Genomic DNA, 14,233 nt, shown 5'->3' on the forward strand with positions numbered 1-14,233 from the left:
GTCCATTTATCCTTTGAATTTTCAATTTTTGTTGAATACAGGTTATCAAAGTATGACCTGAAAATTGTCTGGATTTCCTCTGTGTCCGTTGTTATGGTCCCCTTTTCCTTTCTGATTTTGTTAATTTGCATGATCTCTCTCTGCTTTTTCGTTAGTTTGGATAAAGATTTGTCTATCTTGTTGATTTTCTCAAAAAAACCCAACTCTTTGTTGCTTTGATTTCTTTTATTATTTTTTTTTTGTATTGTTTTCTTGATTTCTATTTTGTTGATTTAAGCCCTCAAGTTGATTATTTTCTGGCATTTACTCCTATGGGGTAAGTTCTCTAAGGCTTTCAGTTGTACTGTTAATTCTTTTATGTGACTATTCTCTGTTTTCTTCATATGGGAACTAAATGCAATGAACTTCCCTTGTAGCACTGCTTTCAAGGTGTCCCATAAGTTCGGGTATGTTGTGTCCTCATTCTCCTTGAATATTACAAAGTCCTTATTTCCTTTCTTTATTTCTTCTTTGACCCATGTGTGGTGCAATTGCACATAGTTCAGTTTCCATGAGTTCGCAAGTTTTCTGCTATTTGTGTTGTTGCTGAATTCCAATTTTAAATCATGGTGGTCTGATAAAGTACAGGGTACTATTCCTATTCTCTTGTATCTGTTGACATTTGTTATGACACCTAGTATATTGTCGATTTTAGAGAAGGTTCCATGTGGAGCAGGGAAGAAGGTATATTCTTATGTGTTTGGATGGAATGTTCTATAGATGTTTGTTAACCCCAGTTGAGACATAACTTCTGTTAGTTCTTTTTTTCTTTGTTGAGTTTCTGATCTGTGGTCCTGTCTAGTGTTGAGAGTGGTGTATTGAAGTCTCCCACTATAGGTGTGTGAGGTTTTATATGAGCTTTGAGTTTTAGTAGCATTTCTTTTACGAATGTGGGTGCCTTTGTATTAGGGGCATAAATGTTCAGAACTGAGACTTTGTATTGATGGATTTCTCCTGTGATGAATACGAAATGCCATCTTCATCTCTTTTGATTAATTTTGGTTTGAAGTCTAATTTATTAGATATTAGGATAGCCACGCCTGTTTGCTTCTTGGTTCCATTTGATTGGAAAATCTTTTCCCAACCCTTTACCCCGAGGTAATGTCTATCTTTGAAGCTTATATGTGTTTCTTGTATGCAGCAGAAGGATGGATTCTGTCTTCATATCCATTCTGTTAGACTGTGTTTTTTTATAGGTGAGTTAAGACCATTAATGCTGAGGGTAAGGACCATTAATTGTTGATGCTTGTTTGATTTAGGTTTGTTGTTGGCAGTGGTATTGTGAATATATTTGTTCTGCTTTACCCTTGGTTTCTGGTGCAGTTAGATTATCTGTATCCTACATTTTTGTGGGCATAGTTACCTTCCTTGGTTTGGAGTTTTCATTCCAATACTTTCTGTAGGGCTGGATTTGTAGATACATATTGGGAAAATCTGGTTTTGTCATTAAATATCTTATTTTCTCCATCTATAGTGATTGAGAGTTTTGCTGGGTATAGTAGCCTAGGCTGGCATCCTTGTTCTCTTAATACTTATAGAACATCTATCCAGGACCTTCTGGCCTTGAGGGTTTCCATGGAGAAGTCAGGAGTAATTTTGATAGGTCTGCCTTTATATGTAACCTGTCCTTTTTCCTTCACTGCTCTTAATATTCTTTCTTTATTCTGTATGCTAGGTGTTTTGATTATTATATGTCAAGGGGTCTTTTTTCTTTGGTCCAGCCTATTTGGCGTTCGGTATGCTTCTTGTACTTTCATGGGCCTGTCCTTCTTCAGATCGGGAAAATTTTCCTCGATGATTTTGTTGAATATGTTTTCAGCACCTTCGAGCTGGGCTTCCTCACCTTCCTCTATGCGTATTATTCTTAGCTTTGGCCTTTTCACGGTGTCCCACATTTTCTGGATGTTTTGTGTTAAGGATTTGTTGGATTTATGATTTTCTTTGGTCGATGAATCTATTTCTTCTAGTTTATTTTCTGCGCCTGAGTTTCTCTCTGTCATCTCTTGAATTCTGTTGGTTATGCTTGCCTCTGTAGTTCCTGATCTTTTGCCCAGTTTTTCTATTTCCAACATTCCTTTGGTTTGTGTTGCCTTTATTTTCTCTATTTCAATTTTCAAGTCTTGAACCGTTTCCTTCACCTGCTTAATTGTTTTTTCTTGGAGTTCTGTACTTTCTTTACTTTCCTTAAGGAAGTTGCTCATTTCTCTTTTTTGTGTTTGTTTTTTCATGTTTCTTTAAGGGACTTTCTCACATCTTCTTTGAGGGCCTCTATCATTTTTATGATGGTAATTTTTAAGTTGTTCCCTTCTGCTTCTTCTGCTTTGTTGTGTTCCATTCTAGTTGGGGTAGATTCCCTAGATTCTGGTGGTGTCCTGCTTGTCTTTCTGTTGTTAGGTGTTTTCTTGTATTGCCATCTTCCCATAGCTTCTTCCAGTAGGTGTTGGAGGATTCTCCCCCTCTCTCTATGGTACTTTCCCGGTGAGCTTATGTGGGTCAGATGTTCATTATCTGTAGGTCTGGCTGGTCCAAGCTCTATATGAGGTCTCTCCACAAACAGGGACCCAGGGATGGGGTCAGGGATGAGTATCCAGTAGAAGATGCCTGCAGAAACTCAGAGTGGTCCTGCAGAGATAGGGGAAGTTGTAGGGGAGAGGCAGCCCCACTTGGGCCCAGACTCATCTGTAGTCAATGGCTGGTGGAAAAGGCCAAAGGCTGAGCTGATACTTGGGAAGTTTCTGGAAGATAGTTTGGATCTCACTGGGAACTGGCACTCTCCAGCTGAGGCTTCTTTCTTTAGCAGAGGCCCTGCTTTGGGGGCAAAGGATCTTGCTGGTGGGAACTCAGAATGGGCCAGCAGAGATAGGCGGATCTCTGGGAGGGGCCCGGGACTCCAGCAGAGGACTGGAGGTGGGGGTCAGAGACTAAGCAGGTGGAAATTACAGGTGGTCCCGCATGGATAGTCAGGTCTCCTTTGTTCAGAGTTTCTCTGAGAAGTCCCCAAAGTAGGGTGGACTGTTGGCTCCACCCTCTGTCCAGTGATCAACTGGAGTGGCAGGACAGTGGGCCATGTAGGGCACAGGGTGGGGGGGCAGGCTCACAGTGGGAATGGGTGGGGGTGTATCCCTTTCTTCATAATCTTAATGTCTGTTCTCTTTCCTTACGTCAGGGTGAGGAAGGCACTGGCTATACTAGCATAGAATACAAAGTAGAGGGGAAATTACTCTGAGTATGTCATGAAGGCTATATCTTTTCTCTATACTCTTCTTTCCTTTCTCTACTTTAGTGGGATGTTGTGTGATGAGATAGACATCTACTCATCCCACAAAAAGATCCCATGGTAGGGCTGGGGAGATGGCTCTGCTGTTCAAGTCTAGGCTCACAACCAAAAAGATCCCATGACAGACCAAAGTATGGATGCCATCAACTTGGTGAACCCATGAGTTTTGTTGGGGTTACTTAAGGGAGTATGGGTGAGGGATTACTTACAAGAACAGAAATGACTCAAAGACAACTGCATTACCAAGCCCTACCTAAGCATGAGTGATAGGTCATAAAATCTGGGGAATCTGGAACACATTACACATCCTGCAGGCAGCTCAGTGGTTACCATGTCCTTTCCAGGTGGCTGTGGTCTAAACCCCTTCCAGGCAACTTGTCTGTTCTCTGAGTCTTCTTTGTAGCTTGGGTCTGCTCTTATGAGAGGGATTCACAGTTTTTCTTTCTTACTCTGGCAGGGAGGGGCCTAGTGAATCTGCTCAATTTCAGGGACTCCCTGAAGCTACTTTAAGTTGTTGACCTTCTTGCTTAAGGAGTTTCCCTACAGGTTGGATGTTTCATTCTGAGGAAACTGTTACACAATGTAGGATGAGAGTGTTTCTGTCATGAAAGCTCTGTGCTGTGATTTTGTGCCTCATTGTGACCCAGAAACAACAGAGATAAATGACCATGTACTACAATTTCAGAAACTGTGATCCAAGACCAACCTTCCACCCCTACATTATTTTTTTTCAGGAATTTTGTTGCAATTATTAACAGAAACAAATATCTACTCAAAGAGTATATATGTCATGGTGGACCTTTATATCTTGTGTTATTGATTTAGACTTTTGTGATGTGATATACATAAACTTTTTGAGACATGAAGTGTTAGGAATACAAATGTTGAGATATTATCACTAAATGGTTTGATTGATTAGTTTTTTTTAAATCAAGTTACCATAAACTAGGGTCATTTGGGAAGATAAAAAGGTTTATAACTAGTTCTCAAATAGGTCATAACTGACATCTACAGAAACAGTGCTTAATTAATAGAAGTTCAGATATATTCATGGCCAAGAGTTAAAACAAACCTCAAACTGAAATTTAAAAGCCATGGTGGACTGAAGTTTCTGGAAGGTTAATTAGAACTTTCATGGTTCTCTGGAGTTGGGATTTTAAGATCTGGAATCAAAAGATCTTGGGCTGTCTTTAGTTCATTTAGTAGCCACTCACTACCTACTTGTCTGTGTAACCTAATGTCTGGGTGGCTATCACTTGAAACATTTGAAAGCCATTAGTAGGCCACTCGCTTCCACCAACCCAAAAGCTAAGAATATTATACTTCATCTGAAGCCCATTGCAGAGATGTTCTACTTTACTGTAAGCTATCTGCCCAATGTCCACTACTAACACATTTGGCAAATACTTGGATTTATACCTTTCTTTTGTTCTCTAACTACCAAAAGTTTGAAAAACTGAGTCCATGTTAGAATAAGTTATTTGGGGCAACTTCACTGTGGTCATGCATACTGAATCAAGAAAGAAAGAAAGAACCTATCCCTTATTCTCTTTGATATTCTCACAGTTGAAATCTGTTTTTTGCCTCAATAATGCAAACACATGAGAGAAGACTCCTAGATGGTAAAAATAAAAGCAGCAAAACAAAATTTGAAGTAAGCAACATATGCCAACAAAAGATTCCATCAGACAGGCACTAAAGGATGAGTCTGAAACTCAAAAGGGAAAACTAGAAAAATTACACCTTGCTGTGGGAGAGTAAACAAGTGTAATTTACGAGAGTGGTTTTGTTCCATTGGATTGAAATATCCATTTAATACAACACAAGCCTTTCTTTTCTTTGGTGTCAAAAATATTAAACGTAATGTATAGTACTAGACATTTTTCAAGTGTGTAGACCTTCATAGACAATAAAATAAGTAGGTAGCTGCCACCTATCTGAGAATATTAGGCAAGTCTGTATTTCTCAGTGGCTTTCAGGAATACAGAGTGTGGTAATTTGAATGAAATTGGCCCCGATAAACTCATAGGGATTGGTGCTATTGGGAAGTGTGGCTTTATTGAAGTAGGTGTGGCCTTGTTAAAGGAAGCATGTCACTAAAGCAGGCTTTGAGATTTCATAGATGATCAAGAAACAGCCCAATGTCTCAGACCACTTCATGTTGTCTGTGTAAGATACAGCACGGTCAGCTGCCTCTCTAGCACCATGCCTGCCTGTTTGATGCCATGTCTCACCATGATAATAATGGACTGAACCTCTGACTTGCAAGCTACCCAATTAGTGTTTTCATTTGTGAGAGTTGCTGTGGTCTTGGGGTCCCTTCACAGTATCAGAAACCCTAACCACGACACAAAGAGAGAGGAAAAAGAGGGACCACTGTGAGGTGCACCTCAGTGAGGTGATCCCCAAAGCTTCAGAGGCTTGCCCACACACTGCAGGAGAAACAGGGACACGCAATGAACGTAGCTATGCTCAATGTTGCTCTGCAGTTTCTTGTTGGTGCTATATACAAGCAGAGAAGATACAATAAATACTAGGAGGGCAGAAAGTCAGATCATTACTATAAATCACTGGTAGCACGATCCCTGTGTGGGAAATCCAGATTGCCTCCTAGCATTTTGGAATTAAGTGGGGTTTGCTCTTGCTGTTGTCTGCTCTGAGGAGATGCTGCTTCCAGGTGGGCCAACAGTGGTGAGTGCTGAGTCATCTCGGGTCTTTCAGGAAAGCACAAATGAGGTCCTGTGCACATCTCGGGGAGGGAGGCCACACAGAGAAGCACACACAGGATGTGCACTCAGTAGTTTTGGTTTTCCTCACTTGAGTTCTCATGAGAGATGTTCTCTATGTAACCCAGACACCTACTTTATACTTTCACTCAGAACAGAATCCCACCTTACAGTATAACTAAAAACCTCTTTTCAAATGAGTCTCCTTTAAACATTAATAAATGACTCTGTCGTGTGTCTAAAATAAGTTATCTGCCAGGGAAAAGGGGAAGAAAAGTACATATTTGTTTCCTTTACATGCCAAAGGAATAATTGTTTTTTTTTGTTACACAAATAGCAGCTTTTCACTTTTCAGGTGAAAAATCCCAAATACTTTAATGGAAATTTTATTTCATATTTACTATATTTCAAGTTCTGATCCTGAGGTAGAGTGGGAGGGACCTCCCCTCTTAATAGTGAGAGAGTAAGGAAGGAGCAGAAGGCAGAGGGCCACAGGGCTCTACACCCTCTGGGATACTCAGCAGACCCTCCCCCCTCTCTGAACTCCACCATAGTTGACAGCAGGGTGCACTTCATCCCCTGAGACTAGAGAAAATCATTGTCATTATGTAACCAAGAGGATCCACGTGTTTGTCTGTTTTGTTTTGTTGACACATAGTCTCAGTGTGCAACCCAGGCTGGCCTGGAACTCCTACTACGTCACCCAAGTTCACTGCAAAGTTGTCACCTCTTGCCTGTGCCCCCTGAGTGCCAGCATGACACAGCACGTGCCACACCTAGCTCCATACTGCTCAGGTTATGAAGTGTGAACCCAGTTAAGTCTCTATGTCTCCAAATGCATCTGGCCACCAGCACTTTAAACCACAAAGAAGACCAAGTTATGTTCACCTCTTCCATGTCTGGAGCAATTTCTGGTAATTTAGCTTTGTAATAGTTTGCTTCTCTGAAACAAATTCTCACAGGCAACTCGGGAAAGCCTTTCCGTCCTTTCCTTAGCTGTGGGGAGTACTCTTATCCCCACTCCTTTCCTACCCTGCCCCCCCACTCTTGCCTCCTCTCCCCTTCCCTCCTTCCCTCTCTTCCTTGTTCTCTTTCTTTGCTTGTTTCTTTTGTCCCATTTAAAGGCCCATCACATCCAGGAGTAGCAGCAGAGTATTACATACAACATGAATATGAGCCTTCAGTGCCTGTATGTTTTATTCAAATGTACCAGAGTGTTTTATGATCAGTGTTAGTGTAATAGAAGAGTGTGCAGAGTTATTTGGTGTGTAAAACCTCTCTACTTGATCTTTTCAGGGAAAGGCCAGAAGGCTGCTGCAAATAGCTGGCATCCACTGACATTCTTAATTGCCTTTTGGAAAGTCAGACTGAGCATCACTGAGATAATGAGCATTTTTGTTTATCTAAAGTGATTTAAAAATTGGAGTTTAAAAGTAAATCTCTCTTAACAGGAGACAAATAATATCATCAGTGCCTGGTTTAAAAAAATAAAAAAAAGCTAAAAGATGAATTTAGGAATAACCAGTGAAGCTTCCATTAGTCTCTCTGATTTGATTACTATTGTCTTCTAATTGCTTAAGAGTCCATCTGAGATCAAATCCTAATTCTGAATTCCATCTCTTGTTAGTCTACTTTCTGTGAGATAGGACCATTTCTCACCGGGTCCACAGTGATGAGGGCTGCAGTGTGTCTGATGACATCATATTGCCTTGATATATAAAAAGTGGAGGGAATTTAAGATCCTCTAACCAGGTGGTAAAAAAGGAAATAGAAAAAAAAGACATATATATTCCAGCTTGTTTAGGAAGCATGCCATTACCTTACAAAATATTAAATGCAGCCAATTAAAGTGAAAGAACATAAATGTTGTAAGCATTCCCATCTCATTTCCCCCCTCCAGAAATGTCTACCACCTTGAGCTTTGCAAAGCACTTATTTGCTTTTTATAAAGGCATTTTTACCACCTCTGTGTTCATCTGTAATTTTACTAATTTCAATTCTGCATGATAATGTGCCTGTGCTCTACAAATTACACTGCAATAATTCTTCCACAAAATTCTGTGTAAAGCCCTTCATTGTGTTGTTTATAGCTGTGTTTATTCTACTTTTATTGTTGTATATAATTCTCTTATATGAATCTACCCTGGTTGATTCATCTATTTTACTTCATTTGGTGTTTGAATCATTTTCAGTTTGGAAGATTTATGTAGAAGATATACTGGTCCAAATTTGTGTGTGTGAATGGTAGAAATCCACAGGGTGCCACAGAGAAGAGCAAATGGCTTTCAAAAAGGCTGGAAGAGGTTCCTAGTTCATCCTGAATGATGGGAACATCCATCTTTCCACATCTTTCATAGTAAAGATTTGTCAGTTTTTCCCTGATGCCAATACGATTGGTAAGAGAGAAGACAGGTTGTGTGACTGAGCTGCTACTGTTAATTATTGCAGTGGAAGATGTGCTCAGGGCAATTAGAGGAAAAAGTAGATAAACAAATCCAATTACAGGCAAGGAGTAAGAATATACCTTCTTGAAGAATACATGGCCATGTATGTAGAAAACACTAAGGGATTCAACAAACATCTATTAGACCTGATGGCAAAATCCAATAAGTCACAAGATAGGCGACCACTATGTAAATACTAATTATTGCTCCATACACTAGTAATAATCATTTCCTCTCGCAAGAGAAAGTACAAGAAATAATTACAAAAATAAAATAATATGAGAAGTGCAAGCTACATATCCCCAAAAGAACAAAACTATTGCTATAATTTAGAGAAAAATTGAAATGAATGCAAACACATTTTGTGTCCGTAAGGTTTCAAATGGTTAAGGCAGACACTAGTTTCCAATTGCTCTACACATTCAGATAGTTTAACTAAGTATACCAGGTAGTCTTTTTTTATTCTTAAAAAAAAGAAAAGATAAATCCATGCAGAATTTCAAGTTAACAAAACAATCTTAAAGAATCTTAGCAAAGAGAAATAAAGTTGCAGGCAGCAAGTTGCACATTCCAAGAAATTCTTACAGAAATGCTACCTGCATTTTTGGTAAAAATAGATAAACTAACCTATCATTTATATGAAAACACAAGAAATCTAGACTAGATAAAGAAAACCAAGAGATAGATATTGGTGGACTCACTAAGCCTTATACGAAAACTATGTGTTATGTTACCCAAGCATAGGTTCTGACTCCAGGGCTCCCAACAGGCTAGGTTGGGTAACCCAGTCCAAGAAACCAACCAAAGAGAAAAGTGGAAAAAAAAAAAAGAGATTTACCCAACATGGCCACATTGGGAAGAACAGACACCAGAGGTTCATCAACTCCAAGTCTGTATTTGAGAAACCAGTAATTTTGTAGAATGGGGAAACAAAGGAGTGAGCATGCATATGTATGTACATGCCTGCCTGAATGTGTGTGTGTGTCTGTCTGTCTGTCTGTCTGACAGGAAAGGGAATCCAGACCATTCTGGATCTGGGAAATGGTTCAGAAGTCCTCATCACTGGCACCACTTAGGGCACCACAGGTCTCTGATCCATGTGGGAATTACCCTCATTCTTGCTACCTATGTACTGAAAACCCCCTTCCCTGCAAGTAGAAAAAAAGCAATCTGAAGCTGATTTACTGAGTAAATTTATTGTGAAGGGTTGGAATGCCATATGTCCAGGGCCAAATTCTCTGGGGCCATCCTCAAGGGCCTCCCTTAAGATGATTGATTCATTGCCTACCTGTCTTAGTTAGGGTTTCTATTGCTGCAACAAAACACCATGACCCCAAAGCAGGTTGGAGGAAAGGGTTTATTTGGCTTATACTTCTTTATTGCTGTTCGCCATCAAAGGAAGTCAGGACAGGAACTCAAACAGGACAGGAACCTGAAGGTAGGAGCTGATGCAGAAGACATGGAGGAGTGTTGCTTACTGGCTTGCTCCCCATGGCTTACTCAATCTGTTTTCTTATACAAGCCACAACCACCATCCCAGAGATAGCATCACTCACAATGGGCTGGGGCCTCCTCCGTCAATTACTAATTAAGAAAATGCCCTATAGGCTTGCCCACAGCTAGATCTTATAGAGGCATTTATTTTTCAACTGTGGTTCCCTCATTTCAGATAACTCTGGCTTATATGGCACATTGTCATGAGACTAGTCAGCATGCCAACTTCATTTTTGATCACAATCTGATTCAGTTTCAGGTAATTCTTTGGACTATAGTTTATTAGCAAACCTTTAGCTTCCACCAGACTCAAAGCAGAGGTTGCTGTCCATCTAATAACATATGACGGGGGACATCTTTCTGTATGCTGTGAATATGTGTTTTTCTTATTGGTTGATGAATAAAGCTGTTTTGGCCAATGGACAGGCATGATATAGCCAGGCAGGAAGTATAGGCTGGGCTACCAGACCAGGAGAGTTCTGTGAAGAGGAAGGCAGCGAGTGAGTTGCCAGGGAGAAGCCATGTAGCTGCCAAAGAAGAAAGAGAACCGGACTTCACTGATAAGTCATGACTATCTAGACAAACACAGTTTAATAGAAATGGGTTAATAATTAAGAGAGAGCCAGCCATTAAGAAGCCTGAGCCATTGGTCACACAGTCTATAATTAATATAAGCCCCTGTGTATTTATTTGTGACTAAATGGCCTAGGGGCTGAGCAGGACAGAAAAATGCATCAGAAAACATAAGTTGTGCAAGAGGTTTCCCCTGCTTTACTGTAGTCTGTCTCCCTGCTGTCCACAGCAATGGATTTAGTAAGTGCTTTCATTCCTGACTTTCTTAAAAAATTTCCAAAATGCACTTTTATTTAGTCTCTGAAAATTTCATTCAAGTGTACAATGTATTTTGATCATATCTACCCCCACCCCTCCCACAAACCCCTTCAAGAATCCATCACTGACGCATCTCTCTTACAACTCCATGTCCTCTTTATTTAACCAACTGAAACCAACTAGTCTGCCTGTGTGTTCATGTTTTTTTTTTCATTACATGTACTGTGTGTGTGTGTGTAATGCACATCTGAGGTCTCAGGGCAACCTTCAGAACAACTCCTCCTTTCCTGCTTGTGCATCCTAAGGATCCATCTCAGAACTGTTAACCTGCTGTACCATGTCTCTGTATCAAGCATGTCTGTAATTGTGTCTTAGGGGAGGCAAAGTGCTGAGTACTGAGCCTGGACCCTATTCATGCTAGGCATTTGTTCTACCCCTGAACTATAACATCATCATTTGATTGATGAGTTTATTTTACCCTGTGGCTACCTAAGGCTATGCCACTGCCTCCATCTTGAAGTGTGCTTATTCAGAACAACTCAAATCCATGTCTCCTACTAGGATCAGTTGTATTTCCTAAGAATAAACCATCTCTTATTACCTTTGAGATACCAGTCACAGGTTGCCTAGAAAGACAGAAACGTAGTTCTGCAAGACCATAACTTTGAACCCAGAGTATTACATACATCAAAAATAAATCTGTTAAAATTGAAGGAGAAATCAAACCTTCCTACAATAAACACTGGTTAGAGGAGGTCGGAAAGATGTATTTTAGGGAAGAGTACCAGTCAGGAGCAGGAACTTGAAAAGAAGAACTTTCTGATTTTCTACCTCCTAATTTTCACTTTTGTATTAGGAAAGAAAATGTTGAACTTCAAACATCCTGACAAGTGACATTAATAGTGTGAATTAAATGTCATTCTCTGTTGGTACCAGACACTTTTACCAAGGTTTCTCCCTGGACTATTCTGAGGAAATGGGCATGTACATGCATTTGCACACCACAAAGACAACTGCCTTTAATTTTATTTGTTTTCTATTTTTACATTGGTGTGATTGGGTTAAGTGAACCAATTTAATGCTCTGTCCAATAACTGACTTGGGGTGCAGAAGCCAGCAGAGTATCTGTGGTTGGCAGGATTTCTGAAGGGGGGAAGATGTTTGATCAGAGTAGGGAAAGATGGCTGTAGTCCCCTGGCCCTGTTATAAAGGTTAGGACCCTTCTCCAAGAATATGCCAATCTTGCTCTGAATTGAAGGGCCAGTTGAAGGGCATCAAGGTCCCTCAAGACAAACCCATAGACAAGTTTGCACATGTCTAGGCCTCCTGCAGCCCTCTCTGGTGGGCATTCGCTGGTCTCCAGGTGTGTGAGTGAAGACACTCAGACCCTGCTCAGCTGGTCTGATGTTCAGACACAGTGAGGACCTGTCTCATGTTGGGTGGAAGTGAGCACCAGTTAAGTTCAGCTCAACCCCTAATCTATAGCATCATAAGCTATGAAGGTGGCTATTACCTACCCTCTAATGCTATTTCTTCTTCGTCTCAGATTGCTTACAATCTTTAAAACCCCTTTTGTCTTACACCACACCCTCACCTTATAACTGGCAGTTACATTTTGTAGGAAGTGTTGGTTTGACTTTAGTCACTAACCATTCTGCCCAGAGTCTAAGAAGACATTCTGAGTGCTTCTCCAGGGTGATGACCAGGCTCCTGTCACATGAGTCTGCCAGTGTGGATCCTCATATTACTTTTTTCCTCACCCTGCTTCCCCAGGTACCAAGATTACCACTGGTAAATCCTGACATAAAAATATTTAGTAGCGAACTGAGAAGCCTGGTTATTTTAAACCTGCCTGCTCTGGAAGACATTCAGTGATAAAAAGCAATGCATCTGGGACCTCTAGGGAGAGGTAAATCTGTATGTGGTATCTGATGCTTAGTTTCCAGATGGGGCTGAGAATCCCTGAGCTCCTACTATGGATCACTGTGTCTGTGGAGGCATTCCATTTATATTTCTAATGCTTTTGTTGGGGATTTAAAAATCCTTCAAAGTTCAGAGCTAAGGTTCCATCTTGCATAGAGGATGTGGTATGCATTATAGAGAAAACTTCATTACTCTATAAGCCTTAGGACTACTGGCCATTCAAAGTCAATAAGTGGCCAACACATGATGTTAGGTAAGACATTCTTAATTAATGAGTTAGCTAACTTATGTTTAGACAGTGTCTCCCATACTAATCTCAAATGTGCTATTTGGCTAAAGATCATCTCTTTTCACTTCCAGAGAATAGGGGTTATTCAGGTTCACTAAGAAGCCTGGTTTATGTGGTGCTTGAAGGGCTCGAGGACCCGAGCATTGTATACATGGTGCTAGCAGGCTTTGCCTTCCCCCTTCCCTCTCCCTTGCAAACCACTGACATATCCCTAAAGCTAGTCACCAAGTCTATTCCCTATTTGGACACTTTCTCATACCAGACTCACTCTTAAAACTGATCATCAATGTCCAAATATCAAAACACTAAAATCCAGCAATCAGAAGTCCCCCTTTGGCTACTCCAATAACATGCCAAATCAAAACATACCACTGCATCCTATCCCTATTGTAACACAGACCTCCCTTTTTTCCTCTTAAAAGGCATACTTGCAAGGTCATTTGCTACTGTTTTCTGCCTAAGTTGTAAATTGACTGTTTTACATCCCCACATAATAAAGGATCTCTCAGAGAAAATAGGTGTTTGGGTGTGGTGTGGTTTGTCTCTAATCTGGAGTTCAGGAGGAACAACCTGCTGAGTGTGAGGTCCCTTCAATGCTAAGCATCAAACCCAGGGCCTTGTGAATACAAGGTAAATGACAAATATATAATGACAAACACTCTACTAGCTGAGCCGGAGCCCCAGACAAGATGGTATGTCTTTAAATGCAAGCACATATGTATTGTTTGCTTGGAGAATGTGAGTATAGCTGGCAATCCTAACCTGTTCCTCTCAACACAGTGGGTTCAGAAGGCACCATTCAGTGCTCAGGGCATATTCATCTGGCATACTCACAGGAATAATACATATCACACCACAGTCACATATTGTTAAGAGCCAAGTGACAAAAACCAAGAAGATACTTGTGTGTATTTGGTCACATGGCATCAAAAGCTTATCCTTAGAAGGGGAACTTGTGTCTCACTTGCAGACTTGGAGAGAGAGTGTGTGTGTAGGAGGGGAGACAGCTCCTCTCTTCCTTGTAGCTTTTCTCAGTGTATCTCAACAGTTCCAGAACTGTTTGGCAGTTTTATAGCTTGCTTCTCTGCTCATACTGCACTAATTTTATTTATTTATTTATTTATTTATGTATTTATTTATTTATCTATCTATCTTTTGAAAATAACAGTAGGCACTTTGTTACCATACAGTTATGTCCTGCCTGCACTCT

Source organism: Phodopus roborovskii, unplaced genomic scaffold, assembly GCF_943737965.1.
Source record: "Phodopus roborovskii unplaced genomic scaffold, PHOROB, whole genome shotgun sequence".
Taxonomy (NCBI): Eukaryota; Metazoa; Chordata; class Mammalia; order Rodentia; family Cricetidae; genus Phodopus; species Phodopus roborovskii.